The following is an 18,446-nucleotide window of genomic DNA, read 5'->3' on the forward strand; positions in this document are numbered from 1 at the left end:
TTAACTCAGGCAAAACACCCATTCACTTCGACTTGACCCTGTCTGGCAAAGTCCACGTTGTCCTTGCGGAGGGTTTTGGCTGAGTAAAGATTGCAGGTTTTCACCCTGTGAGCTTTAGCTCCCACACAGTGAGGAATTAATGACAGGCAGTTTGCAATGATTAACTCATATAGTTGAGTGCCATGTTCCATCCCCATAATTAAATAGCTATAGGTGTTATAGCTAATGAGTGCTTTAGCATGAGCCTGGTTGCATATCCCTTCATCAATGAAGTGATCTACTCAAATACCTGTGAAGCAGTGAATTATTTGTCCTCGCTTTGGAGGTGAAAACTCTGAGACGGGAAACAGTTCCGAAAATTCACAGCCACTGTCAATATTCCTGTTCAGCCACTTGGCATCCTTGGTTTTTTCCAGCTCCCCATTTTTGTCCTTCAGAACTGAATATATTTCAGCAACTATCAGACTTTGCATATTGAGGTGAAGGAGGAAGAAGAAAAGAACTGATATTGCATTATAAGTGTCACTTCTTTCGTATTACTGTCTTTCTACTCTTCAGTCTGCAAAAACAGTTCAAACGAGTTCAGAGCCAACCTTTGAAAAAATCACTATCAGCTGTGTATAGCCCTTCGGGAGAAAAATGAATTTCTTTCCCATGTTTCACAGAACACATCAGCTTCCTTAGCTGTCATATTGTATCCTCAGAATATCACCAAGAGGCATTAAAAGAGCATTTGAATGATCTCTGGCCTGATGTACATTTGAAGTGACCACACAGAGGGTATATTTTTCATAAAGAAAACAATCTGGAAATGAAGGAATATCTCCTGGTGAACATCTCGCAGTAAAAATATTAGCAGGGAAATTTAGACACATTTCTCTTCTGCAAACAGGCAGCAGTGTTTATGTTTGTTGTCTACCAAGGGCTATTTAAATAGCTTGTCTAAGCAAATTTGTTTGAGCACATTCAAGCCTGTGAGCTGCTTGCAGACTGAACATTTATTTCTGGTATTCAAGCTCTGCCCTAGGTCACCTAAGATACATGATATTGGTTCCTTTCCCAATTGGAAACCTTAATGTCCGCAGACTTTTACTATTTCTATTCAAAACAGATTTGATTTTGTCACCAGCATGCATTAAGACTCAGGCTGCAGCCTTTCTCACGCATGCATCCGCACACAAAAGTCTCTTTTCAGAAATGGCCATGAAAAGTGCACAGCCCAAGCAATAGCAGCCACCTGGAGCCCCCCGATTAACCCCGGCCAAAGATGGGCTTCCAAAAGCCTACAGAGAAACCACCAAAATGGCAGTGATAACCTTTGTGTCCCTGTACAGACAACTTGGATGTGAAATCAGGATGGCACTTAAATACCTGCCTTTTACATGCATGAGTTCTTCTCGGTGCTGACTTGGATTTCTGAGCAAAAAATTAGAATATATCTGATGCAGGCACTGGGGCAGTTTAAGGCTGTCACAGCACAAACTGCACTACAAAACTCTGTACAAAACTCCAGCTGAGCAAATATCCTTCAACACCCTGAATTCATTATAGAAGAAATATATGCCCGATGCCTTTATTTTTTATTAAGAGAGAGAAAAGGACACATGGCTGAACCAAAGAGTGGCCAGTGATCTGAAATGGGAGCAAAAAGAAAAAGGAAAAAAAGAAAAAAAAAAGGGGGGAAATTTTCACCAAAAAGTTTCATTTATTGCAAGCAGCAGAAGCAGAGGCCACCACCTCTGGGATCAGCAAATGTGGTTGGCCTTGACCAGACTTAACACTGAACCCAGCTGCAAAACCAAGCCTTGGAGCTAGGGTTGCAAGGGGAGGCTGTGGAGGCATGGCAGCTGACTCTGACCCGGCTCCTTCGTAATCCCTCAGGACATCTGCTTGTGGAATATCACTAAGAACCTGCTCTGTCCCGTCTTCCAGTCTGTCTTCCCCCTCTCTTCAACCCCTTGTGAAAGTTAGTGCCTTCTCTGGCTCTGGTTTAGTAATGCAAGAAACCACCCCTTCAAAGCATTTAAATGCAATGTATTTAATTGCTCAGAGATTGCAGGATTTTCTGCCCTGCAAAAGTATGAAAAAGGGGAAAAGAAGCATGTGACTGTCTTTTGACTAACATAGGCAGTAGTCTGGGACAGATGTCTCAACGAAAAGGTCAACCAGTGATATTCCTTTCACTTCACTAAAAGGCACGTCGCTCACCGTGGCATCCACCACCGCAAAATGTCACCAGCCACACAGCCCGGGGTTGCACTGCTAGGTAGGGCACGATCTGTAATAATAACCAGAAAATAACAAACCCAGGGAAAAAAACCTGCACTTCTATTCTCCAGAGGCTCTGGGAGGTGGTTCCAGCCAGAAGCTGCCGGCGGTAGGAGCGGCAGCTGGCAGCTCTTACTTTCTGCTCGTGCCTCCGCAGATGGTTCACTGCACAGACCTCAGCGAGCTGCTCAGCCTTTCTGCACCTGCCATTTTTCTTCATCTCTTAAATTTTAATTTTATTTTGTGCTTGCGCTTTCCGCTGTAATGGCCCCACTCTACGCTGCTCATCCTCATCAGAATGCCCCTCCACGGCAGACGAATACCGGTGTTCCTGTTTCAATAAGATGAAGAAATTGAAGCATGGAAATTAAATTACTCGTCCACAGTCTCAGACCTCTCTGAATCAAAGCAATATCTTTTTGGTTTGTAGAGGTGTCCTCCCGCTACAAGATCATTTCTTTCCATCTAGTTCAGAGATAATAATATCTCTGTAACTAATCCCCATGGTTGTTGTGAGAATCTGCCGTTCATTGTGTTGAAAATCTACAGCAGTATAAAATATATTACTGATTAAAGATGATGACAAAGTCACAGTGAAGGTAGAAAATGACAGTTATTCCTCTTAATTTTCAGATTTTCATCTGCAGCAACATGACATGCCTTAGCCCCCATTCTGCTATTCCCAGCGTGCTTTTGCAGAGGAGCCACACAGGTGGACGCTGCTCAAGCAGAGGAGATTAAAAGAGAAGGTGTTATTCTGAGCAAGGTATGGACCATCAGAACAAGGAAAATTTTTTAAAAAACGACAGAAGAAATGGATACGATCAAGTAGAAGGGATGGTGAGAGGATTACTGCTTTGACGTAATTCAAGAGCAATGTTTCCATATTTAAGAAAATCCTTCCTAAGCTTCCCTGCCCTTCCCTGCTGTGTCCCTCAAGGGTTAAACCACCAACACAGCGCTCCACAGATGGCCCCGAATTCCAGGGAGCTTGTGTAAGCAGCTGGGGACCCAAGAAATTAGAGGCAATGGTTTCAAAATCAAGGAGGGCTGGGCTTCATGGAAAGGAATGGATGAGGGAAGAGGTTGGAGCTCTGATCGGTGACTTATAGATCCCAAACCAGAAATGACCTAGACTTTCTCCAGATGTCAGCTGGCACCCGGGCTTCTTAGAGCACCCTCCCATCCCTGCGGTCAGGGAGGGGGCCAGTTTTAGCACAAGGGGTGGAGAAAATCAAGCAGCCTGGTGTACAGACAGCTCGCAAGCAAATGTGCAGGATCCGCAGCATTAATGTAAATTTGCTTTTGTAGCCAATTGGTGCAAAATTTGGCCTTTAAGCCAGACAGATGGTATTAAACTTGGCTCAGAGTCCAGGACAGAGGCTTTCTTGTCTACAGTTGAAGTTTTTGCTGGCAGAGCTATGTTGTTTGAGAGTATGAAGAACTCATACCCCTAAACAGCACATCTATGTGTAGGAAGTCCTTTAATAACAGGAGTAATCAAGTTATTTCACTGGAAATTGAAATTATTTTCATTTCTTTTTCTTGCCCTTTAATTCCCACGTATTTTATCATGGCTAAGTGCTTTCTTAGAATAAGAAAGTGTACGGTGAACTTGTCTGCACCAGGGGAAGTTTGCCCGTCGAGTTGAACCATGTAGACATGCAAATCCTCTTAGTGGAGACACAGTTTATAAGGGTGAAGGAGATGTATATCTAAATGGCCTGCTCATTACAGCAAACTCCTTCTAATGTAGACAAAACCACTGTTTATTTTGTTATTCCGATAAGCACTAGCCTGTGATAAAATACTGAAGTATTCGACTTGAAGTTATTAAGGTTTGGCCTCTAGTTGCTCTGCCACTTGAGAAAACAAATCTTCCCAGAGATCCTAATTAGGAAGGGAAAAAAAAAAAAAGCAGGGTGTGTGTGTGTGTGTGAGGGAAATCAGGCACCAAAATGAGTTAGGTGCCAAACAGTTTCAGCACGGATAAGATACAGCCTTTCATCATTTTTGGAAACTTCCCTTTTCCAATTAGAGAATACAGCTGCTTGAATAGTGTCGTGTCTGTTCAGCAAGTCGCAGGCACAATGTGCAAGCACTTGTAGCATCAATAGGGACCATTGTTCAGAAAATATTGGCATTGAAATATCCTAAATGAGAGTAGAATTAACTTCCCATTCATCTTTCGCTGTCACACTCTGTTTATTTTACTGTGCTGGCTGAATGAAAGCGCAGCCTCTCGTGTGCTCACGGGTCCCGTATCACCTAACAAATGTCTGATTGTTTGTATCTGCTGCTCTTCCCTTCCTCCCCGCTGAGCTAGCAGGGATTTGGGCACTAATGAACCCCTCCCCAAATTGTCATTTTCCGGCCGTGAACATTATATAAGGCCTATTTCTTCTTTACGTTGTTCTGTGCAAAGCTCTTTATATTGCTCTTCTACTCAAGGAACAAAAGATGCTTGTTCGGCAGCAGAGGAGAATCAAAAGAACATACTCTTTCAGGTAATGGCACCCTTCCATTGAATGGTTTTCTCCTGTGAACATCCTGTACTCCAGTTCTTGCTACAAAAGTAAGATGTCAGGTCCCAGAAGAAGTTAATCAGACTTTACTAGCGATACTCTGTCCTGAAGTATGAGTATCATGAAACAATGTAAGTTGCTGAAACCAATATTCTTTGATCACCTCATTTCTTTTATACCCTCAACCTTTCTGCTTTCCCATGGTGTTCTTGCAGATGCAAAGCAGTTTTATCTGTAATGAATAGAGTATCATTCTCTTACTGACAGTAAACATGCATCTCTGTTTTAATTAATTTTAGCACCGTAGGATTGACAGTACAGAACTGCAGATACCACAAAGGTGGTTGCATGTGTGTGGGATGCATGTGCATGTATGTGATGGGAGAGAGCAGGGGATAATTCGGTACTTCTGTGAATACTATGACTTCTGCCTCTAATGCTGCACCCTTTTTTAATCCTCCCATTTTCATGGGACCTGCATCAAATCCCATTGTATGGATGGGAATCTTACCGTGGGCTTCAGTGGGAGGTGGATTAGGTCCAGGTCACTAAATGGTGTTGATGGACAGTCAACATGGTTGTATCTATCACTTACTCATTTTCCAGCATTTGCTAAAAATAGGGAAGGCACAACTGATATGTGTGGTGGTGTGTGCTCTGCTGACCTGCCCTGCTGTCTGCGAAGAACAAGCTGACCCATGTGGCTAGGAAAGCACAGATCTTTTCTGACCCTATCTTCCCTTCTTCTAACTCAGAGTCACAAAATCACAGAACCTCTGGAGGTCTTTAGTCCAACCTCCTGCTCAAAGCAGGGTTAGTGCGAGCACAGTTTTTTCAAGGCTGTGTCCAGTTGATATTTCAATATCTACAAGGACGGAGATCCCCAACCTTTCTGGGCACCTGTTTTAATGTTTGACCACCCTTGTGGGATTTTTTTCCCCCTTATAACAAGGAATTCTTATATCCTTCTATCAATTTTCCATGTTTCAAATTGTGTTCATTGCTTCCCTGAGCACCCTGAGAAGACTCAGGCTCTGTCTTCTCTACATCCTCCTATTAGGTAGCTGTAAACAGCATTAAGATCCCCCTAAACCTTCTCCAGGCTGAAGAAGCTCAGGTCTCTCAGCCTCTCCTCCTACAACATGTGTTTCAGCCCCCAACCACCTCAGTGACCCTCCATGGGACTTGGTCTGGTTTGTTAATGTCTTAACACTGGGGAGCCCCAAACTGGTCACGCTGCGGCAGATGCAGTCTTAGAGGTACTGAACAATGGGTGAAGAATCACTTCCCTCCCAGTAGCTACGTTTTTGGTAATACAACTGCTCATTGCTGCAAGGAGACACTCTTCAACTAGACCCCCACATCTTATCTTCAAAGCTTCTCCCCAGCCAGTCAGCCCCAGCTTGTGCTGGTACAGGGGATGATTCTGGTCCAGTTGCAGGAATTTGCATTGACATTTGCTGAACTTCATGAGTGCCTGTCAGCTCACTTTGCCAGCCTATCCAGGTCCCTCTGAATAGCAGCCTTGCCCTCCAGGGTATCGACTGCTTCCACATAAACTCGCTCAGAGTGCACTTTATCCCATCATCCCATTAAAAAAGACATTAAACAATATTGGCCCCAATCTCAACCCCTGAGATACACCACTAGTAACTGGCTGCCAGTTACTCCAGGCCATGGATCACTAACAATCTAATTTTCCACCCCCCTTGTCATCCACTCATCCAGTCCATATCTCACCACATGGGTGATTTTAGTGGAAAGGTGATCATGGGCAACACGGAAACCTGCTGTCTGCAAAGATGTATGGGAGAAAGCAATGAGTCTTATGGGCTAGGAAAGCACAGAAAGGGCATTTGCTTTATTTATGACCTTACATTCCCTTCTTCTTATATTCCCATCTGTTGGACAGTGGTCCCTTCAAAGCTTCCTAGGAAGCCAGAGTAATATTTCAAGAAAATGAGTATGAACCTTGAACTTACTTTTTCTGTTGGGGAAAGCCTTCTGAGAATAATTCCAAGGGTCAGAAGAGAAGCACAAATCCTCTGTGTTTCTCAAACAGTGAGTCTCAACAAAAGCTGGCACACTTTATGCAAGGCACTGAGGCCAAAAGCAATGGCAGTTCACCGCATCCAAAGGTGGGTTTCAAAGAGAATCCAAAAGTGGCACAGTGACCAGGGCATGGTTTAAATTTGTAGCCTTGAGACAGGCTTGAAACCTGATCTCAGGCAACCTACGAATGTCTACTGTCTACGACAGGCAACACTTGAGCCCTCTGAGGAAGGACCTTGTGCTATCTTGTCTCCTGGTATTGCTGCAAGGGCAGATAAGCACATGGAAATATGCCTACTAAGCACAACACGGCAGGGCTCATCCTGCTGAAAAAGATTAACAAATGCATTTACACTCTCCCTCCCTTCCCTAACCCATCCTTTGAACACACTGAATGGGTTGTCTTAAAAACAATCCCAAAAGAACTCCTGCAGCAAAACGATGTAGACGGAAAATTTTGTCTCAAGATCGCCACTAAAACCCATCTAAAAGAGAGCACAGAGGTGGTGTCTTTCTTCCAGGGTCTTCGACTCTCATCCCAGGGACTCTGAAATAGTTTACCATGCCAGGACTTCTAGGCCTCCTGCAATGGAGCCAGAAGCCTTGTGCAGCAAGAGCTGTGGAATTTAAGTTATAGTCATTCCAGTTTGTCCCGTAGTTACAGCTGTGGTGTAGCTGGTGTCAGGGCTGTGCCTGGGTGCACACCCAGCCCACTCAGGCATTAGCTCCCTGGGCAGCCCCAGAGCTCCCAGCTAGTCTCTGACGAGGTGGCACGAGGGACTGATCTGAGACAAGGTGGTTGCTCTCAGCTCTCATCTGAGACAAGGTTGAGCTCTCAGCCAGCCTCACAGCAAAGCCTTTGCCTATTACCTGCAGGAAGTGTCCAAGTGGGAGGTTTGAGTAGTCCCAGAGATTCTCTGAGGCAGCTCCTGCTGTGTCCAGGCCATTTTATAGGCACTATTTGGTGTCAATGTGTTAACATCTGGCCACGCAGGAGACTTCCCCCAGGTATTACCTGCTGTAGAACTCACCAACATATACATTGATGAACTACTTCTAAATACTCTTTCCCCCAGGTAGTACCTGCTGTAGAACTGTATACATTGATGTATACATACTGTAGAACATATACATTGATGAACTACTTCTAAATACTCAGTAGAAATTGTTCCTGCAGAGGCAGAACTGGTCATGTAGAACAGCCTTTTGCATATAGTAAAGATAGTTAGGAGAGGTAGGAGTTTTGCTTATAGTTTAACATAATCTATAGCAGGTTATGTAGGACCCCAACCCAGCTGGACTACTGGAACTGAGCAGGACAGTGATTCAGGGAGTCTCACCTGAAGACACTGCTGCAAGGACCCTTGCAATAGTGACTCCATTTACCATGTGGGTAGTCAGCCAAAGATCCCATCCAAGAGATTTAATTTCCTACGTGAGCATTACCCTCTGCCAAGACCCCAGTAAGTTAGGGATTTTCTTAAAGAAACAAACACTGTCCGTGAGACAACAGATGTCGCGCATTTATTGTGCAGATGTACAAGACTTGAAGCCTTAGAGCTCTGCAGTTGTCTCCATCTAGACCGCCTTGTCCAGCACTGCACCAGGGATCGTGGGAGCCCTGCAAATGTCAGTGAGGCATGAACCCTCATTGCTGCTAGAGGATCTGCAGAAGGACACACAAAAGTCTGTAAGTCTTGGGTCTTTTGGGGCTGGGGCTGCCTGGTTGTTACAAACCCTGGTGACCACTGACAGCTGTTCAGACCTATAAATGCTCACTGCCAGCAGTGGTCCCAGAGAGCTTCCTGGCAGTGAAAGGGATTTGAATACAGCATTGTATGAACAAAATGTTAAAAAAAAAAAAAAAAAAAAAGATCCTGACATCAAATAATGTTGTTTTTCAGCAACCTGTAGCTGCTACCTTCAGATAGCAGCCCTCTACTCTGCCCTGGTGAGACCCCACCTGCAGCCCTGCATCCAGCTCTAGAGCCCTCGGCACAAGGACATGGAACTGTTGGAGCGGGTCCAGAGGAGGGCTACAAAAATGATCCAAGGGCTGGAGCACCTCTCCTCTGAGGACAGGCTGAGAACGGCTTGCCCAGAGAGGTGGTGGAGGCCCCATCCCTGGAAATATTCAAGGCCAGGTTGGACAGGGCTGTGAGCAACCTGATCTAGTCAGCAGTGTCCCTGCTCACTGCAGGGGGGTTGGGCTAGATGCCCTCTAGGGGTCCCTTCCAACCCAAAGCATTCTTTGATTCTGTGATAGGACAGGCAAAAGCTGTGATAGACTAGCAGGATTCAGACTTTTGACTGCCCTCTAACAAGTGGATCTTTATTCGGCAGCATGTGGTGCATGTCCCCATGTGAGACCTTCTCCAGGTCTTTACACTGAGCTCTAGGACTCACCCTCCACTGCCCTGGATCGGTGATGCCGAGCACCACGTGGGCCCCTCCACGGAGCTGGAGCTGTTTTGCCGGACTGCTCTGAGCTCTGCCAGTCATGCTTCCCTACTTTTATCCTATCCCAGCCTTAAAACAACATTAAAGGGCCTGAATCAAAAAAAACCCTCATTCCCATAGGCTCAAACCAGCACTATCTTCAGGAATTTTGTATTCTCTGGCCAAACATACACTCAAATTATACAGGCTTATCACTGCTCTAATGAATGCATTTTTACTCTTATAGTAAACGCACAGCAATCGTGTTTTTATTGTTTATGTTTTAATAATGGATTGCCACCCAGAAGAAAATAAGAAACACTGCTGTAGGCAACTGGGAAGTGGTCCAGAGCTACCCTCCTGTGTGTTCTTGGTGCTGGATTTCAGAGGCTCATGCTTATTTGTCTGAGTTCAAATCTAGTAAGAAAGTTATTCTGTATCAGCATGAAGGAACATATTCCGTTCAAATCACCCCCTGCTCCCCCATGTGTTTTTTCTCACTACATGTGGTAGAACCAGATTCCCAGAGGAAGCGTACTTGGCCAAATAATTGTGGTGACTATCCCATCAGTTGTTAAACACATCATGCAGTTTCTAGTACTACTCTAATTTTAACAACCTAATTTTGATTTGTACTATATAAATACTAAATAAAACCCCAACACTTCAAAATCCACCCAACCTTTGAAACGTTTTCCATAGACAATGCATTTCAGTCCAGTTTAACTAATATCACCTCCCGAAACCCCAGACTTCTTATGCAAAGGAGCAAAAAATGCACCTTCACCATGACCCTCGTTTTAAAAAGGATTCAGCCTATTCCACCCTTCCAGAAAAGTATTTAATATGTTCCATGCTAAATATGACTTTTAATTTGGGGGCAGGGGAAGGACTAAATGTATAAAAAAAAATCTGATTAGTATGTTACGTATATTAGTTGTGTACCAGGAAGCTCCTACCACCAAGAGCTTCAAATCTAGGTAGACCCATTGGGCAGAAGCAGTGACAGTGGCAGCAACAAGGGCTACATAGGATGGGTAGGGTAGGGGGTAGGGTAGGGTAGGGTATGGCAGGAGAGCCTGTTCCCTTATCACATAACCAACAGTGTGCACAGTGTGGAAAAGCCAACGGGGATGTGGTTTGGTAGTGCTTGGAGGTGAGGAAGAGATCACATCCTGCATCCTCTGTGACTTTCTCACCCTTTAATTCCACCCTGAACATTGTGAAATGTCATTGTCTCACTCGTATGATAGGTGCCATTAAAGAAAGTCAAAGTACTTTATAAAGAAAGTCAGCATTGTTGTGCTCATTAATGGACAGGGAACTAGGACACAAAACAAGGATTTGTCCATGGCCATGCAGTTGGACAGTGGCTTTCAGAGCCTGCAGGCCAGGGCTTATACATGAGAAACTACTGACATAAAGAATAAAAAAACAACAAAAATGCCAAACCACAACAAAAAAAAAAAAACCAAAACCCCTAGCAACAGCTATTTCACTTGGTGAATTTGCTTGAGGAATCATCCAGGCAGATGGGAAAAGTGCTAACACATCTCTCCTAGGACCCATCATGAAACAGGTGATGTCACATAACCAATGGCACTTGAATTTCAGTGTCAAATACCTTCACAGTTTTTCAAAATGGCATTTAAAGCAACTTTGTGATTTGTAAACACAGTGCGTTTACTTCCAATAAAATCTCTGATTTAACAAAGAGCTGCAGGTCCGTTTTACAATCTTAACGATGGACGGATCTGCTGTGTGTAGAGGATCTGCTCCTGCCCTGCCTCACACACCTTCCCTGGCTTGCTCAGATCTGGCCCTTCTTTTCTTTCAGATGATTCCTGCCCATGGAAAGCTAAGTCAGAACAATTGCACTAAAACAAGAACACATTTTCAATGTTTCCCTCCTAGACTTGTCTTATAGTTTGATCTGGGCAAATAAGCACAGTGTCGCAATTCTCCTGAATGTGATAGTTCCCATCTTAATTAAGCATAGGCACTTTGTGTCGTATTTCTGGAGCACATGAGAAACAACCGCAAAACAACAATACACTGAAGCTGATTCTGTTTTTGCTGAGATGGGTCTTCCATTGCCCTCCCCGCACTTACACCTGATCTCCCATGCTGTGAGAAGAGAACTAGCGCAGATATCATCTGAAGCAAGAGGAGGAACTGAGCCTTTGCAGATCTCAAAAGCGAAACAAAAAGAATATGGCACACGCAAAAATGTAATAATATTACAGAGGATCTGAAAGTGAACACTTTTACTCCCAGAGTTTCAGTGGTAGCTTTGCACTATCCCATTCCTCAGTGGAGCAGGCCTTCTGCCTGTCCACACATTGCTTGTGCAGCACAAGGTGTTTCTTGGGAAACCCAATGCTTCCCCTCCAACGTTGGTCATGCTGTGAGATGGGTGGGAGCAAGATCCCAGTTGCTGGTCTGCAGCTCGTGTTCATCACTACAGTGCAGAGCCCGGCGGGGCTGCCTGACCTCTTTTCCCTCTCTTGTGATGGCAATGAGGGAGCAAGGTGCCTCTGAAGCACAGAGAATCGGGACATCCCTCCTGCTTGGAGTATCAAGCTGCTGCTCCCATGAGGATGGGTAGGTAGGGGAGCATTGCTAAGGTCCTAGAGAGCTCCTAGGGAGCCCTTCTCCTCTGGTGACTAGCCAGACCAGGCTACTTCCTTCTCTTGGGCTGGGGGCTGCTCCTGGGAGACAAACTTGTGCTGAAGTCATAGCATGAGGTCGGCATCATCTCTGCAGGACCCATCTTGGAGAATTGCCTGTTTCCAAATTACAAACTCCTTTCTTCATTTCCCTTCTGTCCTAACAGACCGTCTCTCTTTCCCACCACTCTTTAACAGGTTGAGTCATGGCCCTGGGAGTGGCATGGCAAGGGGTAAGATGACCTTAGTTCACCTGTGCCAGGGTACAGAGGGAGCTCAAGGCTACAGAAGGAGCAAACTAGCTTTTCCAGCCAAACTGCTTTGCACAAAGGAAGCAAACACTTCTGGCACCTGCACAGCAGCACAGTCCCTTTCCTGCTGTGGGGCAGCAGGCTGCAGGCACAGACGACTGGGGACTGATGAACAGCAAATGCCACAGGAGATCTCATGGCAGGAAAAGCCCAAAGACCTGGGGGACAGTGTGGTGCACATGAGCCATAGCACGACAGGCAGGTGACAGGCAGGGCACCTCTAAGTGAGCCTTGCAGTAATGCTCAGGATTTTACAGGTCGAGAACATGGGCATGAAGTCTTTAGGCTACATGGCTGTAGCACATGACATATCATACCCCTGCAGCATTAAAAAAAAAGAAAGGTTAGGACCAGTAAAGAACAAGATGGTAAAAATACTTTGGTTGCTTTGACACCCAACCAGATTAACTTTTTTTCTGATGAAAACTGAAGCATGTTGGATGGAATCTGGAGTTCCACCACCTTTTTCCTTTATTTCCTTTTCATTATTTATTATATGTTCAAGAATTAACTGCAATGCAGACCTCTGATCTTGGCTTAGCTTAGGGAGTGGGGGGAGACCAGTATGCAAGAGACAAAACACTAATTCGAGAAAATGCAAAGTGACAGGATCAAAGTAACTTGGAATGAAAAAGCTAAGAAACTAATGCACTGAAAGAGATCTGCAGAGCAAGCACAGGACACCACAGAATCATAGAATCATAGAATGTTTGGGTTGGAAGGGACCCCTAGAGGTCATCTAGTCCAACCCCCCTGCAGTGAGCAGGGACACCGCTAACCAGATCAGGTTGCTCAGAGCCCCGTCCAACCTGGCCTTGAATGTTTCCAGGGATGGGGCCTCCACCACCTCTCTGGGCAACCCACTCCAGTGTTTCACCACCTTCATTGTAAAGAATTTCTTCCTTATATCCAGTCTAAACCTACCCTGGTTTAGTTTAAAACCATTACCCCTTGTCCTGTCACAGCTGGCCCTGCTAAGAAGATTTTCCCCATCTTCCCTATAGGCCCCCTTTAGGTACTGAAAGGCCGCAATCAGGTCTCCCCGCAGCCTTCTCTTCTCCAGGCTGAACAACCCCCACTCTCTCAGCCTGTCCTCATAGGAGAGGTGCTCCAGCCCTCGGATCATTTTTGTAGCCCTCCTCTGGACCCGCTCCAACAGTTCCATGTCCTTCCTGTGCCGAGGGCTCCAGAGCTGGACGCAGGGCTCCAGGTGAGGTCTCACCAGAGCAGAGTAGAGGGGCAGAATCCCCTCCCTCGACCTGCTGGCCATGCTTCTCTTGATGCAGCCCAGAGTACGGTTGGCCTTCTGGGCTGCCAGCGCACATTGCCAGCTCATGTCCAGCTTTTTGTCCACCAGCACCCCCAAGTCCCTCTCAGCAGGGCTGCTCTCGATCCTTTCTTCCCCCAGCCTGTGTTGATACTGGGGGGTTACCCCGACCCAGGTTCAGGACCTTGCAATTGGCCTTGTTGAACCTCATGAACCTTACCAAGACAGGAAAAACTCTACTTTGCTCTAGTGTCAACACTGCAGTTATGAACCTTTATTTTCAGAGTTTGTTGGTTTTAGTTCTTTCATAAAATTGCTTGAAGCCAAGGCAAAAGTTTCTAGGGTTCTGAGCTTGATTCTATCTATTTTAAAGTACTTTTAATGGTAGCAGGAACTAGCCACAGATCTCGGCACACAAGAAACCTGAATGCTTCCTGGCACCCACTTCTGCATTCACTTGTGCCTGAGTTGTATTTGCAGAAGGGAAACGTTCATTCGCAGCCTGGTCTGTAACTTCCCGGCTGTGGGAACCTTTTCTCAGTTTGCCTAGCTAACGTGTGACTCAGGTAGGTGCACATACAGACTTCACAGGCATACTTCTTTCAGGTACACACAAGTAGGTTCCTGCTTTGAAAAACTGAATGCATAAAGCGTTTCCTGGCAAACAGTTATGCATTAATTTTATTTTTCAATGGCATGATGCACGTAAAAACCTGGATAGCTTCAAAATAGGAAAAGAAAAGCAATGCTTTCATAATTTTGAAAACTCTCCGTAATGCAACCTCCAGATTATGAAGATCTTCAGGTGTTCTTGACATCTTCACAACCCCACCAGCACCCATGAGTAATGACTGCTGAATGTTGACTTTAAAGCCAACAGGCTTCCTCAATACTGAGGAAGGGGTGGATCGCTCGGGGGGATTAGGTGGGTTGCCAGCACCCCATCAGCAATGCCTTTTGCAAGGCGTGACACCGGCCAAGTGAGAGGTCCCACTGCCATGCAACAGGGACATCTGCATCAGGGCTGGAGCCTGCCCTGCTGCATCCCAGTACGCACAGGCACAGGAGGGGCTGCCGTGGGGGAACAAGCAGGGTTAGTTCAGGCACGTTCCTCAGACTGACTTACTTAAACTTGGCTGCTGCAGTGTTTGGGATCACTGGAGGAACTAGACTCCCTTCCAGCTCTCTCATTACTTGTCGGGTTTCCAGCACTGGGCTTCCGACACTGAACTTCCTTCCTGTCTAGATCCGTCTGCTGAGCTGGTCGGTGTCAGGGTAACAAGATGGGAACGTCATTATCCAGACCTGATTTTGTCTAACCTCTGTCATCTGAAACATGTTCAAGGATCACAACCCTGTTTCCAGCTTAAAGGAATTTCGGATGAGCTGCCTTTGAGCTGTCGTTGCTACACTGATAATGCAAAAAGGAAGAAAAAAAGTGCTAGAAGGGTTCAAGCATCTCCCAAAAGTCCTTTAAAAATTACATCTCTGCTACAGAATAGCACAGACAGTCATAAAGAAGCCACAGGTATAGAAAGGCTCTGTTGTGTCCTTACCTTCTCTGTCTGGAAGTGGGGTGGGAGCTGTGTTCCCTGCACGCTGCCTGAGTGGCAAGCTTGCATATGTGGCCTTGCAGTGGTTTTGCTGTCAGGAGGCCAGTTTATTTGCATAAGACGTGAACGCTGACCTCTTTGCCTGAATACAGGAGGAAAAAACCCAAGCACAGGCAGTGTCCTGACTCTGTCTCCAGTAGCCCCTCCAGTAAAGCTGAGCCTGAAGAACCTCCTCAGCGTCACCCTCACAACCCCTTCTGCATGGCTTTTCCTCTATTTTTGTTCTCAGGGGCACGCCCTGACCGCAAACCCCTGTCCCTTGCTTGGGCACCCAGGCAGTTCCTCAGACATCACTGCTGCGCTTCTGACCTGGACATACTTTGGTGCTCCTTGTCCCGGGAGGCAGTTTCTGTGTTTTCCAACCCCCTCACTTCTTCCAGTTCACTGAACTGCTTCTTCCATTTAGCCCCTTGACTTTAGCTGAGCCCACAGTCCCCCACAGACCAAAGACCTATTCAACAGCAGCTTTTAGCATTATCTTGCCTAACAATTTGTTTTTACAGCGCAAGTGAAAGGAGACCTAATTTAGTTCAGGCTTTTACATGCTGCTAAAATACAAATGCTAAAGATGATTATTTGACTTGTTTGAAAGGGTCTGCTTTTCGCAGCAGACCCTTTCAGAAGGGCAAGTGATGGAGACTTTTGCTAAGCTCTGGCTGTGCTGGAAGCCTTTCTAGTGACTAGAGACGGGAGCTCAGAAGCACGGAGTGCTCTGCCCATCCCGCCGCGCATCCCGGCTTCCTCGCAAATAGTCACGCCGAACGCTGCAATTGCAGTGAGGGTATTTACAGGGTATGTCAGAAACATCACTGTCGGGAGAAGCTTGTAGCTGAAATTAGGAGTTTGCACTCTGACGTGCACTGGAAACCACTAGGGACCAGCAGCTGACTTTGGAGTAACAGTTCTCTCCGTTGCAAACCTGAGCGTTCAATTGCTTCACACCCGACTAAATGGCTGCTTTTATCTTCTGTTCCTGCTCCTGCTGCTTGAACCTGTGCTTCAGAAACTACCCTTGCAGGTGTGATTAGCAGACCTGAGGCAGGATGGTAAAGTTGGCAGGTGAACCAGCAGAGAAGTCTCAAGGCACCTTTTCTTTCTCACCCTTAGTTCAGCAGCCAGAATTTGCTCTTGGGGAACACAAAGACTCAGGGTACACAAACACAATTATGAGCCTGGGCTCCTAGGACAGGGAAGCACAGACATCAGGTATCAATCACCTGGTCTCCAGGCAGGGAGATGATCTGGGAGACTGTTTGCCTTGGGCCTGTGCCTTAGCATCTCTTACACTATCTTCTTTTTACTTCTATTTTCAAGATTAAAATGTCATCTCTGTTTTCTTACAGCTCCAAGGTGAGGAGGAGCGGGGAGGAGGAGGCAATGAAGACTGCTATGAAGACTTTTTCATACCAGGGACCAACATATCAGATGCTGGCCCTTGGAAACCTTATTATTTACCTCTGCTGGAATGGAAAAGGAAAATAGCTGGAACAAGCACAGCTCTCGGATACGTGTGGTGCAATTGTCTGTACAAGGCAGTTTCATGGGAACCCCACGGGAGAACCAGACACACTCAGCAAACACGGTTGAGCACACAGTGTGCCGAAGGAGAAGTGTGAGGCATTAAACGTTTCCTTTCCTGTCTCTATTACCTTTCCACAACAGGACAGAAACCACCTGAATATTTTTTCCTTGTAAATTTTCTGAAATGATTTTAAAAAAATACTTAGAGACACATCTCCATTAGCAGCAGCACTGATTCTTTACTAATTCATGAAGAAAAAAAAAAGAAATAATTGGGAAGAGCTGATCCCTTGGGAAACAGAGATGCCTGGCTTTATAACTCGGCCTGGTCACCTGGGCTCGGAGCTACACGGGAATGTGAGTGCTATGACAGCCGGCATTGCAACACCTGATTTTTGCATGCCTGTCCCTTCCTTCCCACCCTTCTCTCACCTACCTGAAGCCGTTGGAACCGAACAAGCACACTCACTCACTCTGCCTGGCACCTGGGAATGGGATTTAAAAAAAACCCCACCAACCCAAACATCCCGGGGTGTTGTACATGAGCTACCTAAATTAGCCTGCGAGAAATGCTGGGGAAAAGGGTGTGTTACAGCCTCATCCTGTCTGGGGCTTGGGTGCCTTGTTCAGGTTGAGCGGGACATGCTTCTTTCCACTCTGGATTCACAGCCCTGAAAACTTAATTACAGCTTTTCACCTTGCATTAATTAACATGAGAAATGAAGAGACCTCTCTTCAGTCTGCTTTTTCTCCGCCCACCCATTATCCTTGAATAACCCATCGCCTGTGGGTTCCCGTTCTCCCTGGGCACGGGGGTTGCATTCCTAAGTGGAAGGAGGGACCTATGCGCAGCCTGGGTGAGGCTGGGGATGAAGGAGGGTTCAGGCCTCCTTCTGCCGTCTTTTGGGGGGAAGGGAATGTGTTTTGTGTAGCCCACTGCGAGGGGCATGGTCTGAGAGACTCCACTAATCCCAGGCAAACTTGTCCAGGGACAAATCCATATGTAGGTCCCACCCACGCTGAGGAGGCGAGTCCCAAGTTGCCCAGCCCGTGTTAACCAGGGGCACTCATGTGTACATGGGAGCAAAACCGTGGTGTCAGAAATGAATGGCATCGCTTCAGAGAGGAGCAAGCTGCCGTATTTAGGGACCCACATGACTCATGTGGCCAGAATGAATGGCACAAATAACCTCACTGGCCACCCCAACCTCCCCAAAGTGTTGCTCCCATGTGCACCAAATGGTCTCGAACCACTGGAGATTTCAGCCCAGCTTAGGAGCGAGCCAGAGCTGCTCTGCAAGGGGCAGAAACCAAGGCAGTCCGGGAGGTGCTTGGAGTCACATCGCCATGGGCCCACTGGTGGCATCTAGCAGAAACCAAGGCAGTCCGGGAGGTGCTTGGTGTCTGCAGAGTCACATCGCCATGGGCCCACTGGTGGCATCTCCAAAGCGGCAGTGTGAAAGCTTTGTCCTCGCTGGTGCCCGAGTTGGAGCTTCAAGCCCCTCACCCGGCACCGAACTTCTGAGGAGGAAAGTGAGCACGGGAAAAACTGCAAACTGGGCAGCCCGGCTTCCACGGGCTTTAAAAATCGGTAAACAAAGGCAAAGAAAACGGTCTCAAAATGTGCACAAGTATCCATGACAATCACTACCGTCGCCCTACAGACCCGCGAAACAACTTGGATTCTGCTCCCATCCAGTTGAAATTTAACTGCCTCCGCGCCACCGCTTAGTTTGAAACCACTTCACAAAAAAGTCTCCGCCAACAAGAAAGTTGCCTTT

The sequence above is a fragment of the Egretta garzetta genome, unplaced genomic scaffold (assembly GCF_000687185.1).
Source record: "Egretta garzetta isolate BGI_Z169 unplaced genomic scaffold, ASM68718v1 scaffold13, whole genome shotgun sequence".
Classification (NCBI taxonomy): Eukaryota; Metazoa; Chordata; class Aves; order Pelecaniformes; family Ardeidae; genus Egretta; species Egretta garzetta.